The sequence below is a fragment of the Phyllobates terribilis genome, unplaced genomic scaffold (assembly GCF_046119375.1).
Source record: "Phyllobates terribilis strain yellow unplaced genomic scaffold, ASM4611937v1 Scaffold_8__6_contigs__length_399053987, whole genome shotgun sequence".
Taxonomy (NCBI): Eukaryota; Metazoa; Chordata; class Amphibia; order Anura; family Dendrobatidae; genus Phyllobates; species Phyllobates terribilis.
This window is the reverse complement of record NW_027362768.1, coordinates 38,596,866-38,616,266: the sequence shown is the minus strand read 5'-3', so window position 1 is coordinate 38,616,266 and position 19,401 is coordinate 38,596,866.

Genomic DNA, 19,401 nt, shown 5'->3' with positions numbered 1-19,401 from the left:
ATCCGACGGTAAAAAATCTCTATTATTCAGCTTTTGGTAGTTTTTTCCGTAAAGAAAAACAGTAGTATCTCCTGACTGTTGTGACACAAAAATATATCTGTTGAAAATAGTCTTGTGTAGGCCCGACATCCCAGTGTGGTTTCGCAGTTCCACGAGTCAAATCGCTGTACTATCCAGTTTTGGGCCTTTGATATCTAAAAAAAAAGCAGTTTGAGTGTGTCGCTCACTGTTCAGCCGCAAATATCTCTATTTAAAAAAGTGTGGTATACCCCAGTAAACAATAACTGTGGTTTTGCCATCCCATGGTAAAAAATCTGTATTATTCAGCTTTTGGTAGTTTTTTCCGTAAAGAAAAAGCAGTTTGAGTGTGTCGCTCACTGTTCAGCCGCAAATATCTCTATTTAAAAAAGTGTGGTATACCCCAGTAAACAATAACTGTGGTTTTGCCATCCCACGGTAAAAATCTGTATTATTCAGCTTTTGGTAGTTTTTTCCGTAAAGAAAAACAGTAGTGTCTCCTGACTGTTGTGACACAAAAATATATCTCTTGAAAATAGTCTTGTGTAGGCCCGACATCCGAGTGTGGTTTCGCAGTTCCACGGGTCAAATCGCTGTACTATCCAGTTTTGGGCCTTTGGTATCTAAAAAAAAAGCAGTTTGAGTGTGTCGCTCACTGTTCAGCCGCAACTATCTCTATTTAAAATAGCGTGGTATACCCCAGTAAACAATAACTGTGGTTTTGCCATCCCATGGTAAAAAATCTCTATTATTCAGCTTTCGGTAGTTTTTTTCTGTAAAGAAAAACAGTAGTGTCTCCTGACTGTTGTGATACAAAAATATATCTCTTGAAAATAGTCTTGTGTAGGCCCGACATCCCAGTGTGGTTTCGCAGTTCCACGGGTCAAATCGCTGTACTATCCAGTTTTGGGCCTTTGGTATCTAAAAAAAAAGCAGTTTGAGTGTGTCGCTCACTGTTCAGCCACAAATAGCTCTATTTAAAAAAGTGTGGTATACCCCAGTAAACAATAACTGTGGTTTTGCCATCCACGGTAAAAAATCTCTATTATTCAGCTTTTGGTAGCTTTTTCCGTAAAGAAAAACAGTAGTGTCTCCTGACTGTTGTGACACAAAAATATATCTGTTGAAAATAATCTTGTGTAGGCCCGACATCCCAGTGTGGTTTCGCAGTTCCACGGGTCAAATCGCTGTACTATCCAGTTTTGGGCCTTTGGTATCTAAAAAAAAAGCAGTTTGAGTGTGTCGCTCACTGTTCAGCCGCAAATATCTCTATTTAAAAAAGTTTTGTATACCCCAGTAAACAATAACTGTGGTTTTGCCATCCCACGGTAAAAAATCTCTATTATTCAGCTTTTGGTAGTTTTTTCCGTAAAGAAAAACAGTAGTATCTCCTGACTGTTGTGACACAAAAATATATCTGTTGAAAATAGTCTTGTGTAGGCCCGACATCCCAGTGTGGTTTCGCAGTTCCACGAGTCAAATCGCTGTACTATCCAGTTTTGGGCCTTTGATATCTAAAAAAAAAGCAGTTTGAGTGTGTCGCTCACTGTTCAGCCGCAAATATCTCTATTTAAAAAAGTGTGGTATACCCCAGTAAACAATAACTGTGGTTTTGCCATCCCATGGTAAAAAATCTGTATTATTCAGCTTTTGGTAGTTTTTTCCGTAAAGAAAAAGCAGTTTGAGTGTGTCGCTCACTGTTCAGCCGCAAATATCTCTATTTAAAAAAGTGTGGTATACCCCAGTAAACAATAACTGTGGTTTTGCCATCCCACGGTAAAAATCTGTATTATTCAGCTTTTGGTAGTTTTTTCCGTAAAGAAAAACAGTAGTGTCTCCTGACTGTTGTGACACAAAAATATATCTCTTGAAAATAGTCTTGTGTAGGCCCGACATCCGAGTGTGGTTTCGCAGTTCCACGGGTCAAATCGCTGTACTATCCAGTTTTGGGCCTTTGGTATCTAAAAAAAAAGCAGTTTGAGTGTGTCGCTCACTGTTCAGCCGCAACTATCTCTATTTAAAATAGCGTGGTATACCCCAGTAAACAATAACTGTGGTTTTGCCATCCCATGGTAAAAAATCTCTATTATTCAGCTTTCGGTAGTTTTTTTCTGTAAAGAAAAACAGTAGTGTCTCCTGACTGTTGTGATACAAAAATATATCTCTTGAAAATAGTCTTGTGTAGGCCCGACATCCCAGTGTGGTTTCGCAGTTCCACGGGTCAAATCGCTGTACTATCCAGTTTTGGGCCTTTGGTATCTAAAAAAAAAGCAGTTTGAGTGTGTCGCTCACTGTTCAGCCGCAAATATCTCTATTTAAAAAAGTTTTGTATACCCCAGTAAACAATAACTGTGGTTTTGCCATCCCACGGTAAAAAATCTCTATTATTCAGCTTTTGGTAGTTTTTTCCGTAAAGAAAAACAGTAGTATCTCCTGACTGTTGTGACACAAAAATATATCTGTTGAAAATAGTCTTGTGTAGGCCCGACATCCCAGTGTGGTTTCGCAGTTCCACGAGTCAAATCGCTGTACTATCCAGTTTTGGGCCTTTGGTATCTAAAAAAAAAGCAGTTTGAGTGTGTCGCTCACTGTTCAGCCGCAAATATCTCTATTTAAAAAAGTGTGGTATACCCCAGTAAACAATAACTGTGGTTTTGCCATCCCATGGTAAAAAATCTGTATTTTTCAGCTTTTGGTAGTTTTTTCCGTAAAGAAAAAGCAGTTTGAGTGTGTCGCTCACTGTTCAGCCGCAAATATCTCTATTTAAAAAAGTGTGGTATACCCCAGTAAACAATAACTGTGGTTTTGCCATCCCACGGTAAAAAACTCTATTATTCAGCTTTTGGTAGTTTTTTCCGTAAAGAAAAACAGTAGTGTCTCCTGACTGTTGTGACAAAAAAATATATCTGTTGAAAATAGTCTTGTGAAGGCCCGACATCCCAGTGTGTTTTCGCAGTTCCACGGGTCAAATCGCTGTACTATCCAGTTTTGGGCCTTTGGTATCTAAAAAAAAAGCAGTTTGAGTGTGTCGCTCACTGTTCAGCCGCAAATATCTCTATTTAAAAAAGTGTGGTATACCCCAGTAAACAATAACTGTGGTTTTGCCATCCCATGGTAAAAAATCTGTATTATTCAGCTTTTGGTAGTTTTTTCCGTAAAGAAAAACAGTAGTGTCTCCTGACTGTTGTGACACAAAAATATATCTCTTGAAAATAGTCTTGTGTAGGCCCGACATCCGAGTGTGGTTTCGCAGTTCCACGGGTCAAATCGCTGTACTATCCAGTTTTGGGCCTTTGGTATCTAAAAAAAAAGCAGTTTGAGTGTGTCGCTCACTGTTCAGCCGCAACTATCTCTATTTAAAATAGCGTGGTATACCCCAGTAAACAATAACTGTGGTTTTGCCATCCCATGGTAAAAAATCTCTATTATTCAGCTTTCGGTAGTTTTTTTCTGTAAAGAAAAACAGTAGTGTCTCCTGACTGTTGTGATACAAAAATATATCTCTTGAAAATAGTCTTGTGTAGGCCCGACATCCCAGTGTGGTTTCGCAGTTCCACGGGTCAAATCGCTGTACTATCCAGTTTTGGGCCTTTGGTATCTAAAAAAAAAGCAGTTTGAGTGTGTCGCTCACTGTTCAGCCACAAATAGCTCTATTTAAAAAAGTGTGGTATACCCCAGTAAACAATAACTGTGGTTTTGCCATCCACGGTAAAAAATCTCTATTATTCAGCTTTTGGTAGCTTTTTCCGTAAAGAAAAACAGTAGTGTCTCCTGACTGTTGTGACACAAAAATATATCTGTTGAAAATAATCTTGTGTAGGCCCGACATCCCAGTGTGGTTTCGCAGTTCCACGGGTCAAATCGCTGTACTATCCAGTTTTGGGCCTTTGGTATCTAAAAAAAAAGCAGTTTGAGTGTGTCGCTCACTGTTCAGCCGCAAATATCTCTATTTAAAAAAGTTTTGTATACCCCAGTAAACAATAACTGTGGTTTATCCATCCCACGGTAAAAAATCTCTATTATTCAGCTTTTGGTAGTTTTTTCCGTAAAGAAAAATAGTAGTGTCTCCTGACTGTTGTGACACAAAAATATATCTGTTGAAAATAGTCTTGTGTAGGCCCGACATCCCAGTGTGGTTTCGCAGTTCCACAGGTCAAATCGCTGTACTATCCAGTTTTGGACCTTTGGTATCTAAAAAAAAAGCAGTTTGAGTGTGTCGCTCACTGTTCAGCCGCAAATATCTCTATTTAAAAAAGTGTGGTATACCCCAGTAAACAATAACTGTGGTTTTGCCATCCCACGGTAAAAAATCTCTATTATTCAGCTTTTGGTAGTTTTTCCGTAAAGAAAAACAGTAGTGTCTCCTGACTGTTGTGACACAAAAATATATCTGTTGAAAATAGTGTTGTGTAGGCCCGACATCCCAGTGTGGTTTCGCAGTTCCACGAGTCAAATCGCTGTACTATCCAGTTTTGGGCCTTTGGTATCTAAAAAAAAAGCAGTTTGAGTGTGTCGCTCACTGTTCAGCCGCAAATATCTCTATTTAAAAAAGTGTGGTATACCCCAGTAAACAATAACTGTGGTTTTGCCATCCCATGGTAAAAAATCTGTATTATTCAGCTTTTGGTAGTTTTTTCCGTAAAGAAAAAGCAGTTTGAGTGTGTCGCTCACTGTTCAGCCGCAAATATCTCTATTTAAAAAAGTGTGGTATACCCCAGTAAACAATAACTGTGGTTTTGCCATCCCACGGTAAAAAACTCTATTATTCAGCTTTTGGTAGTTTTTTCCGTAAAGAAAAACAGTAGTGTCTCCTGACTGTTGTGACAAAAAAATATATCTGTTGAAAATAGTCTTGTGAAGGCCCGACATCCCAGTGTGGTTTCGGAGTTCCACGGGTCAAATCGCTGTACTATCCAGTTTTGGGCCTTTGGTATCTAAAAAAAAAGCAGTTTGAGTGTGTCGCTCACTGTTCAGCCGCAAATATCTCTATTTAAAAAAGTGTGGTATACCCCAGTAAACAATAACTGTGGTTTTGCCATCCCATGGTAAAAAATCTGTATTATTCAGCTTTTGGTAGTTTTTTCCGTAAAGAAAAACAGTAGTGTCTCCTGACTGTTGTGACACAAAAATATATCTCTTGAAAATAGTCTTGTGTAGGCCCGACATCCGAGTGTGGTTTCGCAGTTCCACGGGTCAAATCGCTGTACTATCCAGTTTTGGGCCTTTGGTATCTAAAAAAAAAGCAGTTTGAGTGTGTCGCTCACTGTTCAGCCGCAAATATCTCTATTTAAAAAAGTTTTGTATACCCCAGTAAACAATAACTGTGGTTTTGCCATCCGACGGTAAAAAATCTCTATTATTCAGCTTTTGGTAGTTTTTTCCGTAAAGAAAAACAGTAGTATCTCCTGACTGTTGTGACACAAAAATATATCTGTTGAAAATAGTCTTGTGTAGGCCCGACATCCCAGTGTGGTTTCGCAGTTCCACGAGTCAAATCGCTGTACTATCCAGTTTTGGGCCTTTGATATCTAAAAAAAAAGCAGTTTGAGTGTGTCGCTCACTGTTCAGCCGCAAATATCTCTATTTAAAAAAGTGTGGTATACCCCAGTAAACAATAACTGTGGTTTTGCCATCCCATGGTAAAAAATCTGTATTATTCAGCTTTTGGTAGTTTTTTCCGTAAAGAAAAAGCAGTTTGAGTGTGTCGCTCACTGTTCAGCCGCAAATATCTCTATTTAAAAAAGTGTGGTATACCCCAGTAAACAATAACTGTGGTTTTGCCATCCCACGGTAAAAATCTGTATTATTCAGCTTTTGGTAGTTTTTTCCGTAAAGAAAAACAGTAGTGTCTCCTGACTGTTGTGACACAAAAATATATCTCTTGAAAATAGTCTTGTGTAGGCCCGACATCCGAGTGTGGTTTCGCAGTTCCACGGGTCAAATCGCTGTACTATCCAGTTTTGGGCCTTTGGTATCTAAAAAAAAAGCAGTTTGAGTGTGTCGCTCACTGTTCAGCCGCAACTATCTCTATTTAAAATAGCGTGGTATACCCCAGTAAACAATAACTGTGGTTTTGCCATCCCATGGTAAAAAATCTCTATTATTCAGCTTTCGGTAGTTTTTTTCTGTAAAGAAAAACAGTAGTGTCTCCTGACTGTTGTGATACAAAAATATATCTCTTGAAAATAGTCTTGTGTAGGCCCGACATCCCAGTGTGGTTTCGCAGTTCCACGGGTCAAATCGCTGTACTATCCAGTTTTGGGCCTTTGGTATCTAAAAAAAAAGCAGTTTGAGTGTGTCGCTCACTGTTCAGCCACAAATAGCTCTATTTAAAAAAGTGTGGTATACCCCAGTAAACAATAACTGTGGTTTTGCCATCCACGGTAAAAAATCTCTATTATTCAGCTTTTGGTAGCTTTTTCCGTAAAGAAAAACAGTAGTGTCTCCTGACTGTTGTGACACAAAAATATATCTGTTGAAAATAATCTTGTGTAGGCCCGACATCCCAGTGTGGTTTCGCAGTTCCACGGGTCAAATCGCTGTACTATCCAGTTTTGGGCCTTTGGTATCTAAAAAAAAAGCAGTTTGAGTGTGTCGCTCACTGTTCAGCCGCAAATATCTCTATTTAAAAAAGTTTTGTATACCCCAGTAAACAATAACTGTGGTTTTGCCATCCCACGGTAAAAAATCTCTATTATTCAGCTTTTGGTAGTTTTTTCCGTAAAGAAAAACAGTAGTATCTCCTGACTGTTGTGACACAAAAATATATCTGTTGAAAATAGTCTTGTGTAGGCCCGACATCCCAGTGTGGTTTCGCAGTTCCACGAGTCAAATCGCTGTACTATCCAGTTTTGGGCCTTTGGTATCTAAAAAAAAAGCAGTTTGAGTGTGTCGCTCACTGTTCAGCCGCAAATATCTCTATTTAAAAAAGTGTGGTATACCCCAGTAAACAATAACTGTGGTTTTGCCATCCCATGGTAAAAAATCTGTATTTTTCAGCTTTTGGTAGTTTTTTCCGTAAAGAAAAAGCAGTTTGAGTGTGTCGCTCACTGTTCAGCCGCAAATATCTCTATTTAAAAAAGTGTGGTATACCCCAGTAAACAATAACTGTGGTTTTGCCATCCCACGGTAAAAAACTCTATTATTCAGCTTTTGGTAGTTTTTTCCGTAAAGAAAAACAGTAGTGTCTCCTGACTGTTGTGACAAAAAAATATATCTGTTGAAAATAGTCTTGTGAAGGCCCGACATCCCAGTGTGTTTTCGCAGTTCCACGGGTCAAATCGCTGTACTATCCAGTTTTGGGCCTTTGGTATCTAAAAAAAAAGCAGTTTGAGTGTGTCGCTCACTGTTCAGCCGCAAATATCTCTATTTAAAAAAGTGTGGTATACCCCAGTAAACAATAACTGTGGTTTTGCCATCCCATGGTAAAAAATCTGTATTATTCAGCTTTTGGTAGTTTTTTCCGTAAAGAAAAACAGTAGTGTCTCCTGACTGTTGTGACACAAAAATATATCTCTTGAAAATAGTCTTGTGTAGGCCCGACATCCGAGTGTGGTTTCGCAGTTCCACGGGTCAAATCGCTGTACTATCCAGTTTTGGGCCTTTGGTATCTAAAAAAAAAGCAGTTTGAGTGTGTCGCTCACTGTTCAGCCGCAACTATCTCTATTTAAAATAGCGTGGTATACCCCAGTAAACAATAACTGTGGTTTTGCCATCCCATGGTAAAAAATCTCTATTATTCAGCTTTCGGTAGTTTTTTTCTGTAAAGAAAAACAGTAGTGTCTCCTGACTGTTGTGATACAAAAATATATCTCTTGAAAATAGTCTTGTGTAGGCCCGACATCCCAGTGTGGTTTCGCAGTTCCACGGGTCAAATCGCTGTACTATCCAGTTTTGGGCCTTTGGTATCTAAAAAAAAAGCAGTTTGAGTGTGTCGCTCACTGTTCAGCCACAAATAGCTCTATTTAAAAAAGTGTGGTATACCCCAGTAAACAATAACTGTGGTTTTGCCATCCACGGTAAAAAATCTCTATTATTCAGCTTTTGGTAGCTTTTTCCGTAAAGAAAAACAGTAGTGTCTCCTGACTGTTGTGACACAAAAATATATCTGTTGAAAATAATCTTGTGTAGGCCCGACATCCCAGTGTGGTTTCGCAGTTCCACGGGTCAAATCGCTGTACTATCCAGTTTTGGGCCTTTGGTATCTAAAAAAAAAGCAGTTTGAGTGTGTCGCTCACTGTTCAGCCGCAAATATCTCTATTTAAAAAAGTTTTGTATACCCCAGTAAACAATAACTGTGGTTTATCCATCCCACGGTAAAAAATCTCTATTATTCAGCTTTTGGTAGTTTTTTCCGTAAAGAAAAATAGTAGTGTCTCCTGACTGTTGTGACACAAAAATATATCTGTTGAAAATAGTCTTGTGTAGGCCCGACATCCCAGTGTGGTTTCGCAGTTCCACAGGTCAAATCGCTGTACTATCCAGTTTTGGACCTTTGGTATCTAAAAAAAAAGCAGTTTGAGTGTGTCGCTCACTGTTCAGCCGCAAATATCTCTATTTAAAAAAGTGTGGTATACCCCAGTAAACAATAACTGTGGTTTTGCCATCCCACGGTAAAAAATCTCTATTATTCAGCTTTTGGTAGTTTTTCCGTAAAGAAAAACAGTAGTGTCTCCTGACTGTTGTGACACAAAAATATATCTGTTGAAAATAGTCTTGTGTAGGCCCGACATCCCAGTGTGGTTTCGCAGTTCCACGGGTCAAATCGCTGTACTATTCAGTTTTGGGCCTTTGGTATCTAAAAAAAAAGCAGTTTGAGTGTGTCGCTCACTGTTCAGCCGCAAATATCTCTATTTAAAAAAGTGTGGTATACCCCAGTAAACAATAACTGTGGTTTTGCCATCCCATGGTAAAAAATCTCTATTATTCAGCTTTTGGTAGTTTTTTCCGTAAAGAAAAACAGTAGTGTCTCCTGACTGTTGTGACACAAAAATATATCTCTTGAAAATAGTCTTGTGTAGGCCCGACATCCGAGTGTGGTTTCGCAGTTCCACCGGTCAAATCGCTGTACTATCCAGTTTTGGGCCTTTGGTATCTAAAAAAAAAGCAGTTTGAGTGTGTCGCTCACTGTTCAGCCGCAACTATCTCTATTTAAAAAAGCGTGGTATACCCCAGTAAACAATAACTGTGGTTTTGCCATCCCATGGTAAAAAATCTCTATTATTCAGCTTTTGGTAGTTTTTTCTGTAAAGAAAAACAGTAGTGTCTCCTTACTGTTGTGATACAAAAATATATCTCTTGAAAATAGTCTTGTGTAGGCCCGACATCCCAGTGTGGTTTCGCAGTTCCAGGGGTCAAATCGCTGTACTATCCAGTTTTGGGCCTTTGTTATCTAAAAAAAAAGCAGTTTGAGTGTGTCGCTCACTGTTCAGCCACAAATAGCTCTATTTAAAAAAGTGTGGTATACCCCAATAAACAATAACTGTGGTTTTGCCATCCACGGTAAAAAATCTCTATTATTCAGCTTTTGGTAGCTTTTTCCGTAAAGAAAAACAGTAGTGTCTCCTGACTGTTGTGACACAAAAATATATCTGTTGAAAATAATTTTGTGTAGGCACGACATCCCAGTGTGGTTTCGCAGTTCCACGGGTCAAATCGCTGTACTATCCAGTTTTGGGCCTTTGGTATCTAAAAAAAAAGCAGTTTGAGTGTGTCGCTCACTGTTCAGCCGCAAATATCTCTATTTAAAAAAGTTTTGTATACCCCAGTAAACAATAACTGTGGTTTTGCCATCCCACGGTAAAAAATCTCTATTATTCAGCTTTTGGTAGTTTTTTCCGTAAAGAAAAATAGTAGTGTCTCCTGACTGTTGTGACACAAAAATATATCTGTTGAAAATAGTCTTGTGTAGGCCCGACATCCCAGTGTGGTTTCGCATTTCCACAGGTCAAATCGCTGTACTATCCAGTTTTGGACCTTTGGTATCAAAAAAAAAAGCAGTTTGAGTGTGTCGCTCACTGTTCAGCCGCAAACATCTCTATTTAAAAAAGTGTGGTGTACCCCTGTAAACAATAACTGTGGTTTTGCCATCCCACGGTAAAAAATCTGTATTATTCAGCTTTTGGTAGTTTTTTCCGTAAAGAAAAACAGTATTGTCTCCTGACTGTTGTGACACAAAAATATATCTCTTGAAAATAGTCTTGTGTAGGCCCGACATCCGAGTGTGGTTTCGCAGTTCCACGGGTCAAATCGCTGTACTATCCAGTTTTGGGCCTTTGGTATCTAAAAAAAAAGCAGTTTGAGTGTGTCGCTCACTGTTCAGCCGCAACTATCTCTATTTAAAAAAGCGTGGTATACCACAGTAAACAATAACTGTGGTTTTGCCATCCCATGGTAAAAAATCTCTATTATTCAGCTTTTGGTAGTTTTTTCTGTAAAGAAAAACAGTAGTGTCTCCTGACTGTTGTGATACAAAAATATATCTCTTGAAAATAGTCTTGTGTAGGCCCGACATCCCACTGTGGTTTCTCAGTTCCACGGGTCAAATCGCTGTACTATCCAGTTTTGGGCCTTTGGTATCTAAAAAAAAAGCAGTTTGAGTGTGTCGCTCACTGTTCAGCCACAAATATCTCTATTTAAAAAAGTGTGGTATACCCCAGTAAACAATAACTGTGGTTTTGCCATCCCATGGTAAAAAATCTGTATTATTCAGCTTTTGGTAGTTTTTTCCGTAAAGAAAAAGCAGTTTGAGTGTGTCGCTCACTGTTCAGCCGCAAATATCTCTATTTAAAAAAGTGTGGTATACCCCAGTAAACAATAACTGTGGTTTTGCCATCCCACGGTAAAAAATCTCTATTATTCAGCTTTTGGTAGTTTTTTCCGTAAAGAAAAACAGTAGTGTCTCCTGACTGTTGTGACACAAAAATATATCTGTTGAAAATAGTCTTGTGTAGGCCCGACATCCCAGTGTGGTTTCACAGTTCCACGGGTCAAATCGCTGTACTATCCAGTTTTGGGCCTTTGGTATCTAAAAAAAAAGCAGTTTGAGTGTATCGCTCACTGTTCAGCCGCAAAAATCTCTTTTTAAAAAAGTGTGGTATACCCCAGTAAACAATAACTGTGGTTTTGCCATCCCACGGTAAAAAATCTCTATTATTCAGCTTTTGGTAGTTTTTTCCGTAAAGAAAAACAGTAGTGTCTCCTGACTGTTGTGACACAAAAATATATCTGTTGAAAATAGTCTTGTGTAGGCCCGACATCCCTGTGTGGTTTCGCAGTTCCACGGGTCAAATCGCTGTACTATCCAGTTTTGGGCCTTTGGTATATAAAAAAATGCAGTTTGAGTGTGTCGCTGACTGTTCAGCCGCCAATATCGCTATTTAAAAAAGTGTGATATACCCCAGAAAACAATAACTGTGGTTTTGACATCCCACGGTAAAAAATCTCTATTATTCAGCTTTTGGTAGTTTTTTCCGTAAAGAAAAACAGTAGTGTCTCCTGACTGTTGTGACACAAAAATATATCTGTTGAAAATAGTCTTGTGTAGGCCCGACATCCCAGTGTGGTTTCGCAGTTCCACAGGTCAAATCACTGTACTATCCAGTTTTGGGCCTTTGGTATCTAAAAAAAAGCAGTTTGAGTGTGTCGCTCACTGTTCAGCCGCAAATATCTCTATTTAAAAAAGTGTGGTATACCCCAGTAAACAATAACTGGGGTTTTGCCATCCCACGGTAAAAAATCTCTATTATTCAGCTTTTGGTAGTTTTTTCCGTAAAGAAAAACAGTAGTGTCTCCTGACTGTTGTGACACAAAAATATATCTGTTGAAAATAGTCTTGTGTAGGCCCGACATCCCAGTGTGGTTTCGCAGTTCCACGGTTCAAATCGCTGTACTATCCAGTTTTGGGCCTTTGGTATCTAAAAAAAAAGCAGTTTGAGTGTGTCGCTCACTGTTCAGTCACAAATATCTCTATTTAAAAAAATGTGGTATACCCCAGTAAACAATAACTGTGGTTTTGCCATCCCACGGTAAAAAAATCTCTATTATTCAGCTTTTGGTAGTTTTTTCCATAAAGAAAAACAATAGTGTCTCCTGACTGTTGTGACACAAAAATATATCTGTTGAAAATAGTCTTGTGTAGGCCCGACATCCCAGTGTGGTTTCGCAGTTCCACAGGTCAAATCGCTGTACTATCCAGTTTTGGACCTTTGGTATCTAAAAAAAAAGCAGTTTGAGTGTGTCGCTCACTGTTCAGCCGCAAATATCTCTATTTAAAAAAGTGTGGTATACCCCAGTAAACAATAACTGTGGTTTTGCCATCCCACGGTAAAAAACTCTATTATTCAGCTTTTGGTAGTTTTTTCCGTAAAGAAAAACAGTAGTGTATCCTGACTGTTGTGACAAAAAAATATATCTGTTGAAAATAGTCTTGTGAAGGCCCGACATCCCAGTGTGGTTTCGCAGTTCCACGGGTCAAATCGCTGTACTATCCAGTTTTGGGCCTTTGGTATCTAAAAAAAAAGCAGTTTGAGTGTGTCGCTCACTGTTCAGCCGCAAATATCTCTATTTAAAAAAGTGTGGTATACCCCAGTAAACAATAACTGTGGTTTTGCCATCTCATGGTAAAAAATCTGTATTATTCAGCTTTTGGTAGTTTTTTCCGTAAAGAAAAACAGTAGTGTCTCCTGACTGTTGTGACACAAAAATATATCTCTTGAAAATAGTCTTGTGTAGGCCCGACATCCGAGTGTGGTTTCGCAGTTCCACTGGTCAAATCGCTGTACTATCCAGTTTTGGGCCTTTGGTATCTAAAAAAAAAGCAGTTTGAGTGTGTCGCTCACTGTTCAGCCGCAAATATCTCTATTTAAAAAAGTTTTGTATACCCCAGTAAACAATAACTGTGGTTTTGCCATCCCACGGTAAAAAATCTCTATTATTCAGCTTTTGGTAGTTTCTTCCGTAAAGAAAAACAGTAGTGTCTCCTGACTGTTGTGACACAAAAATATATCTGTTGAAAATAGTCTTGTGTAGGCCCGACATCCCAGTGTGGTTTCGCAGTTCCACGAGTCAAATCGCTGTACTATCCAGTTTTGGGCCTTTGGTATCTAAAAAAAAAGCAGTTTGAGTGTGTCGCTCACTGTTCAGCCGCAAATATCTCTATTTAAAAAAGTGTGGTATACCCCAGTAAACAATAACTGTGGTTTTGCCATCCCATGGTAAAAAATCTGTATTATTCAGCTTTTGGTAGTTTTTTCCGTAAAGAAAAAGCAGTTTGAGTGTGTCGCTCACTGTTCAGCCGCAAATATCTCTATTTAAAAAAGTGTGGTATACCCCAGTAAACAATAACTGTGGTTTTGCCATCCCACGGTAAAAAACTCTATTATTCAGCTTTTGGTAGTTTTTTCCGTAAAGAAAAACAGTAGTGTCTCCTGACTGTTGTGACAAAAAAATATATCTGTTGAAAATAGTCTTGTGAAGGCCCGACATCCCAGTGTGGTTTCGCAGTTCCACGGGTCAAATCGCTGTACTATCCAGTTTTGGGCCTTTGGTATCTAAAAAAAAAGCAGTTTGAGTGTGTCGCTCACTGTTCAGCCGCAAATATCTCTATTTAAAAAAGTGTGGTATACCCCAGTAAACAATAACTGTGGTTTTGCCATCCCATGGTAAAAAATCTGTATTATTCAGCTTTTGGTAGTTTTTTCCGTAAAGAAAAACAGTAGTGTCTCCTGACTGTTGTGACACAAAAATATATCTCTTGAAAATAGTCTTGTGTAGGCCCGACATCCGAGTGTGGTTTCGCAGTTCCACGGGTCAAATCGCTGTACTATCCAGTTTTGGGCCTTTGGTATATAAAAAAAAAGCAGTTTGAGTGTGTCGCTCACTGTTCAGCCGCAACTATCTCTATTTAAAATAGCGTGGTATACCCCAGTAAACAATAACTGTGGTTTTGCCATCCCATGGTAAAAAATCTCTATTATTCAGCTTTTGGTAGTTTTTTCTGTAAAGAAAAACAGTAGTGTCTCCTGACTGTTGTGATACAAAAATATATCTCTTGAAAATAGTCTTGTGTAGGCCCGACATCCCAGTGTGGTTTCGCAGTTCCACGGGTCAAATCGCTGTACTATCCAGTTTTGGGCCTTTGGTATCTAAAAAAAAAGCAGTTTGAGTGTGTCGCTCACTGTTCAGCCACAAATAGCTCTATTTAAAAAAGTGTGGTATACCCCAGTAAACAATAACTGTGGTTTTGCCATCCACGGTAAAAAATCTCTATTATTCAGCTTTTGGTAGCTTTTTCCGTAAAGAAAAACAGTAGTGTCTCCTGACTGTTGTGACACAAAAATATATCTGTTGAAAATAATCTTGTGTAGGCCCGACATCCCAGTGTGGTTTCGCAGTTCCACGGGTCAAATCGCTGTACTATCCAGTTTTGGGCCTTTGGTATCTAAAAAAAAAGCAGTTTGAGTGTGTCGCTCACTGTTCAGCCGCAAATATCTCTATTTAAAAAAGTTTTGTATACCCCAGTAAACAATAACTGTGGTTTTGCCATCCCACGGTAAAAAATCTCTATTATTCAGCTTTTGGTAGTTTTTTCCGTAAAGAAAAATAGTAGTGTCTCCTGACTGTTGTGACACAAAAATATATCTGTTGAAAATAGTCTTGTGTAGGCCCGACATCCCAGTGTGGTTTCGCAGTTCCACACGTCAAATCGCTGTACTATCCAGTTTTGGACCTTTGGTATCTAAAAAAAAAGCAGTTTGAGTGTGTCGCTCACTGTTCAGCCGCAAATATCTCTATTTAAAAAAGTGTGGTATACCCCAGTAAACAATAACTTTGGTTTTGCCATCCCACGGTAAAAAATCTTTATTATTCAGCTTTTGGTAGTTTTTTCCGTAAAGAAAAACAGTAGTGTCTCCTGACTGTTGTGACACAAAAATATATCTGTTGAAAATAGTCTTGTGTAGGCCCGACATCCCAGTGTGGTTTCGCAGTTCCACGAGTCAAATCGCTGTACTATCCAGTTTTGGGCCTTTGGTATCTAAAAAAAAAGCAGTTTGAGTGTGTCGCTCACTGTTCAGCCGCAAATATCTCTATTTAAAAAAGTGTGGTATACCCCAGTAAACAATAACTGTGGTTTTGCCATCCCATGGTAAAAAATCTGTATTATTCAGCTTTTGGTAGTTTTTTCCGTAAAGAAAAAGCAGTTTGAGTGTGTCGCTCACTGTTCAGCCGCAAATATCTCTATTTAAAAAAGTGTGGTATACCCCAGTAAACAATAACTGTGGTTTTGCCATCCCACGGTAAAAAACTCTATTATTCAGCTTTTGGTAGTTTTTTCCGTAAAGAAAAACAGTAGTGTCTCCTGACTGTTGTGACAAAAAAATATATCTGTTGAAAATAGTCTTGTGAAGGCCCGACATCCCAGTGTGTTTTCGCAGTTCCACGGGTCAAATCGCTGTACTATCCAGTTTTGGGCCTTTGGTATCTAAAAAAAAAGCAGTTTGAGTGTGTCGCTCACTGTTCAGCCGCAAATATCTCTATTTAAAAAAGTGTGGTATACCCCAGTAAACAATAACTGTGGTTTTGCCATCCCATGGTAAAAAATCTGTATTATTCAGCTTTTGGTAGTTTTTTCCGTAAAGAAAAACAGTAGTGTCTCCTGACTGTTGTGACACAAAAATATATCTCTTGAAAATAGTCTTGTGTAGGCCCGACATCCGAGTGTGGTTTCGCAGTTCCACGGGTCAAATCGCTGTACTATCCAGTTTTGGGCCTTTGGTATCTAAAAAAAAAGCAGTTTGAGTGTGTCGCTCACTGTTCAGCCGCAAATATCTCTATTTAAAAAAGTGTGGTATACCCCAGTAAACAATAACTGTGGTTTTGCCATCCCATGGTAAAAAATCTCTATTATTCAGCTTTCGGTAGTTTTTTTCTCTAAAGAAAAACAGTAGTGTCTCCTGACTGTTGTGATACAAAAATATATCTCTTGAAAATAGTCTTGTGTAGGCCCGACATCCCAGTGTGGTTTCGCAGTTCCACGGGTCAAATCGCTGTACTATCCAGTTTTGGGCCTTTGGTATCTAAAAAAAAAGCAGTTTGAGTGTGTCGCTCACTGTTCAGCCACAAATAGCTCTATTTAAAAAAGTGTGGTATACCCCAGTAAACAATAACTGTGGTTTTGCCATCCACGGTAAAAAATCTCTATTATTCAGCTTTTGGTAGCTTTTTCCGTAAAGAAAAACAGTAGTGTCTCCTGACTGTTGTGACACAAAAATATATCTGTTGAAAATAATCTTGTGTAGGCCCGACATCCCAGTGTGGTTTCGCAGTTCCACGGGTCAAATCGCTGTACTATCCAGTTTTGGGCCTTTGGTATCTAAAAAAAAGCAGTTTGAGTGTGTCGCTCACTGTTCAGCCGCAAATATCTCTATTTAAAAAAGTGTGGTATACCCCAGTAAACAATAACTGTGGTTTTGCCATCCCACGGTAAAAAAATCTCTATTATTCAGCTTTTGGTAGTTTTTCCGTAAAGAAAAACAGTAGTGTCTCCTGACTGTTGTGACACAAAAATATATCTGTTGAAAATAGTCTTGTGTAGGCCCGACATCCCAGTGTGGTTTCGCAGTTCCACGGGTCAAATCGCTGTACTATTCAGTTTTGGGCCTTTGGTATCTAAAAAAAAAGCAGTTTGAGTGTGTCGCTCACTGTTCAGCCGCAAATATCTCTATTTAAAAAAGTGTGGTATACCCCAGTAAACAATAACTGTGGTTTTGCCATCCCATGGTAAAAAATCTCTATTATTCAGCTTTTGGTAGTTTTTTCCGTAAAGAAAAACAGTAGTGTCTCCTGACTGTTGTGACACAAAAATATATCTCTTGAAAATAGTCTTGTGTAGGCCCGACATCCGAGTGTGGTTTCGCAGTTCCACCGGTCAAATCGCTGTACTATCCAGTTTTGGGCCTTTGGTATCTAAAAAAAAAGCAGTTTGAGTGTGTCGCTCACTGTTCAGCCGCAACTATCTCTATTTAAAAAAGCGTGGTATACCCCAGTAAACAATAACTGTGGTTTTGCCATCCCATGGTAAAAAATCTCTATTATTCAGCTTTTGGTAGTTTTTTCTGTAAAGAAAAACAGTAGTGTCTCCTTACTGTTGTGATACAAAAATATATCTCTTGAAAATAGTCTTGTGTAGGCCCGACATCCCAGTGTGGTTTCGCAGTTCCAGGGGTCAAATCGCTGTACTATCCAGTTTTGGGCCTTTGTTATCTAAAAAAAAAGCAGTTTGAGTGTGTCGCTCACTGTTCAGCCACAAATAGCTCTATTTAAAAAAGTGTGGTATACCCCAATAAACAATAACTGTGGTTTTGCCATCCACGGTAAAAAATCTCTATTATTCAGCTTTTGGTAGCTTTTTCCGTAAAGAAAAACAGTAGTGTCTCCTGACTGTTGTGACACAAAAATATATCTGTTGAAAATAATTTTGTGTAGGCCCGACATCCCAGTGTGGTTTTGCAGTTCCACGGGTCAAATCGCTGTACTATCCAGTTTTGGGCCTTTGGTATCTAAAAAAAAAGCAGTTTGAGTGTGTCGCTCACTGTTCAGCCGCAAATATCTCTATTTAAAAAAGTTTTGTATACCCCAGTAAACAATAACTGTGGTTTTGCCATCCCACGGTAAAAAATCTCTATTATTCAGCTTTTGGTAGTTTTTTCCGTAAAGAAAAATAGTAGTGTCTCCTGACTGTTGTGACACAAAAATATATCTGTTGAAAATAGTCTTGTGTAGGCCCGACATCCCAGTGTGGTTTCGCATTTCCACAGGTCAAATCGCTGTACTATCCAGTTTTGGACCTTTGGTATCAAAAAAAAAAGCAGTTTGAGTGTGTCGCTCACTGTTCAGCCGCAAACATCTCTATTTAAAAAAGTGTGGTGTACCCCAGTAAACAATAACTGTGGTTTTGCCATCCCACGGTAAAAAATCTGTATTATTCAGCTTTTGGTAGTTTTTTCCGTAAAGAAAAACAGTATTGTCTCCTGACTTTTGTGACACAAAAATATATCTCTTGAAAATAGTCTTGTGTAGGCCCGACATCCGAGTGTGGTTTCGCAGTTCCACGGGTCAAATCGCTGTACTATCCAGTTTTGGGCCTTTGGTATCTAAAAAAAAAGCAGTTTGAGTGTGTCGCTCACTGTTCAGCCGCAACTATCTCTATTTAAAAAAGCGTGGTATACCACAGTAAACAATAACTGTGGTTTTGCCATCCCATGGTAAAAAATCTCTATTATTCAGCTTTTGGTAGTTTTTTCTGTAAAGAAAAACAGTAGTGTCTCCTGACTGTTGTGATACAAAAATATATCTCTTGAAAATAGTCTTGTGTAGGCCCGACATCCCACTGTGGTTTCTCAGTTCCACGGGTCAAATCGCTGTACTATCCAGTTTTGGGCCTTTGGTATCTAAAAAAAAAGCAGTTTGAGTGTGTCGCTCACTGTTCAGCCACAAATATCTCTATTTAAAAAAGTGTGGTATACCCAAGTAAACAATAACTGTGGTTTTGCCATCCCATGGTAAAAAATCTGTATTATTCAGCTTTTGGTAGTTTTTTCCGTAAAGAAAAAGCAGTTTGAGTGTGTCGCTCACTGTTCAGCCGCAAATATCTCTATTTAAAAAAGTGTGGTATACCCCAGTAAACAATAACTGTGGTTTTGCCATCCCACGGTAAAAAATCTCTATTATTCAGCTTTTGGTAGTTTTTTCCGTAAAGAAAAACAGTAGTGTCTCCTGACTGTTGTGACACAAAAATATATCTGTTGAAAATAGTCTTGTGTAGGCCCGACATCCCAGTGTGGTTTCACAGTTCCACGGGTCAAATCGCTGTACTATCCAGTTTTGGGCCTTTGGTATCTAAAAAAAAAGCAGTTTGAGTGTGTCGCTCACTGTTCAGCCGCAAAAATCTCTTTTTAAAAAAGTGTGGTATACCCCAGTAAACAATAACTGTGGTTTTGCCATCCCACGGTAAAAAATCTCTATTATTCAGCTTTTGGTAGTTTTTTCCGTAAAGAAAAACAGTAGTGTCTCCTGACTGTTGTGACACAAAAATATATCTGTTGAAAATAGTCTTGTGTAGGCCCGACATCCCTGTGTGGTTTCGCAGTTCCACGGGTCAAATCGCTGTACTATCCAGTTTTGGGCCTTTGGTATATAAAAAAATGCAGTTTGAGTGTGTCGCTGACTGTTCAGCCGCCAATATCTCTATTTAAAAAAGTGTGATATACCCCAGAAAACAATAACTGTGGTTTTGACATCCCATGGTAAAAAATCTCTATTATTCAGCTTTTGGTAGTTTTTTCCGTAAAGAAAAACAGTAGTGTCTCCTGACTGTTGTGACAC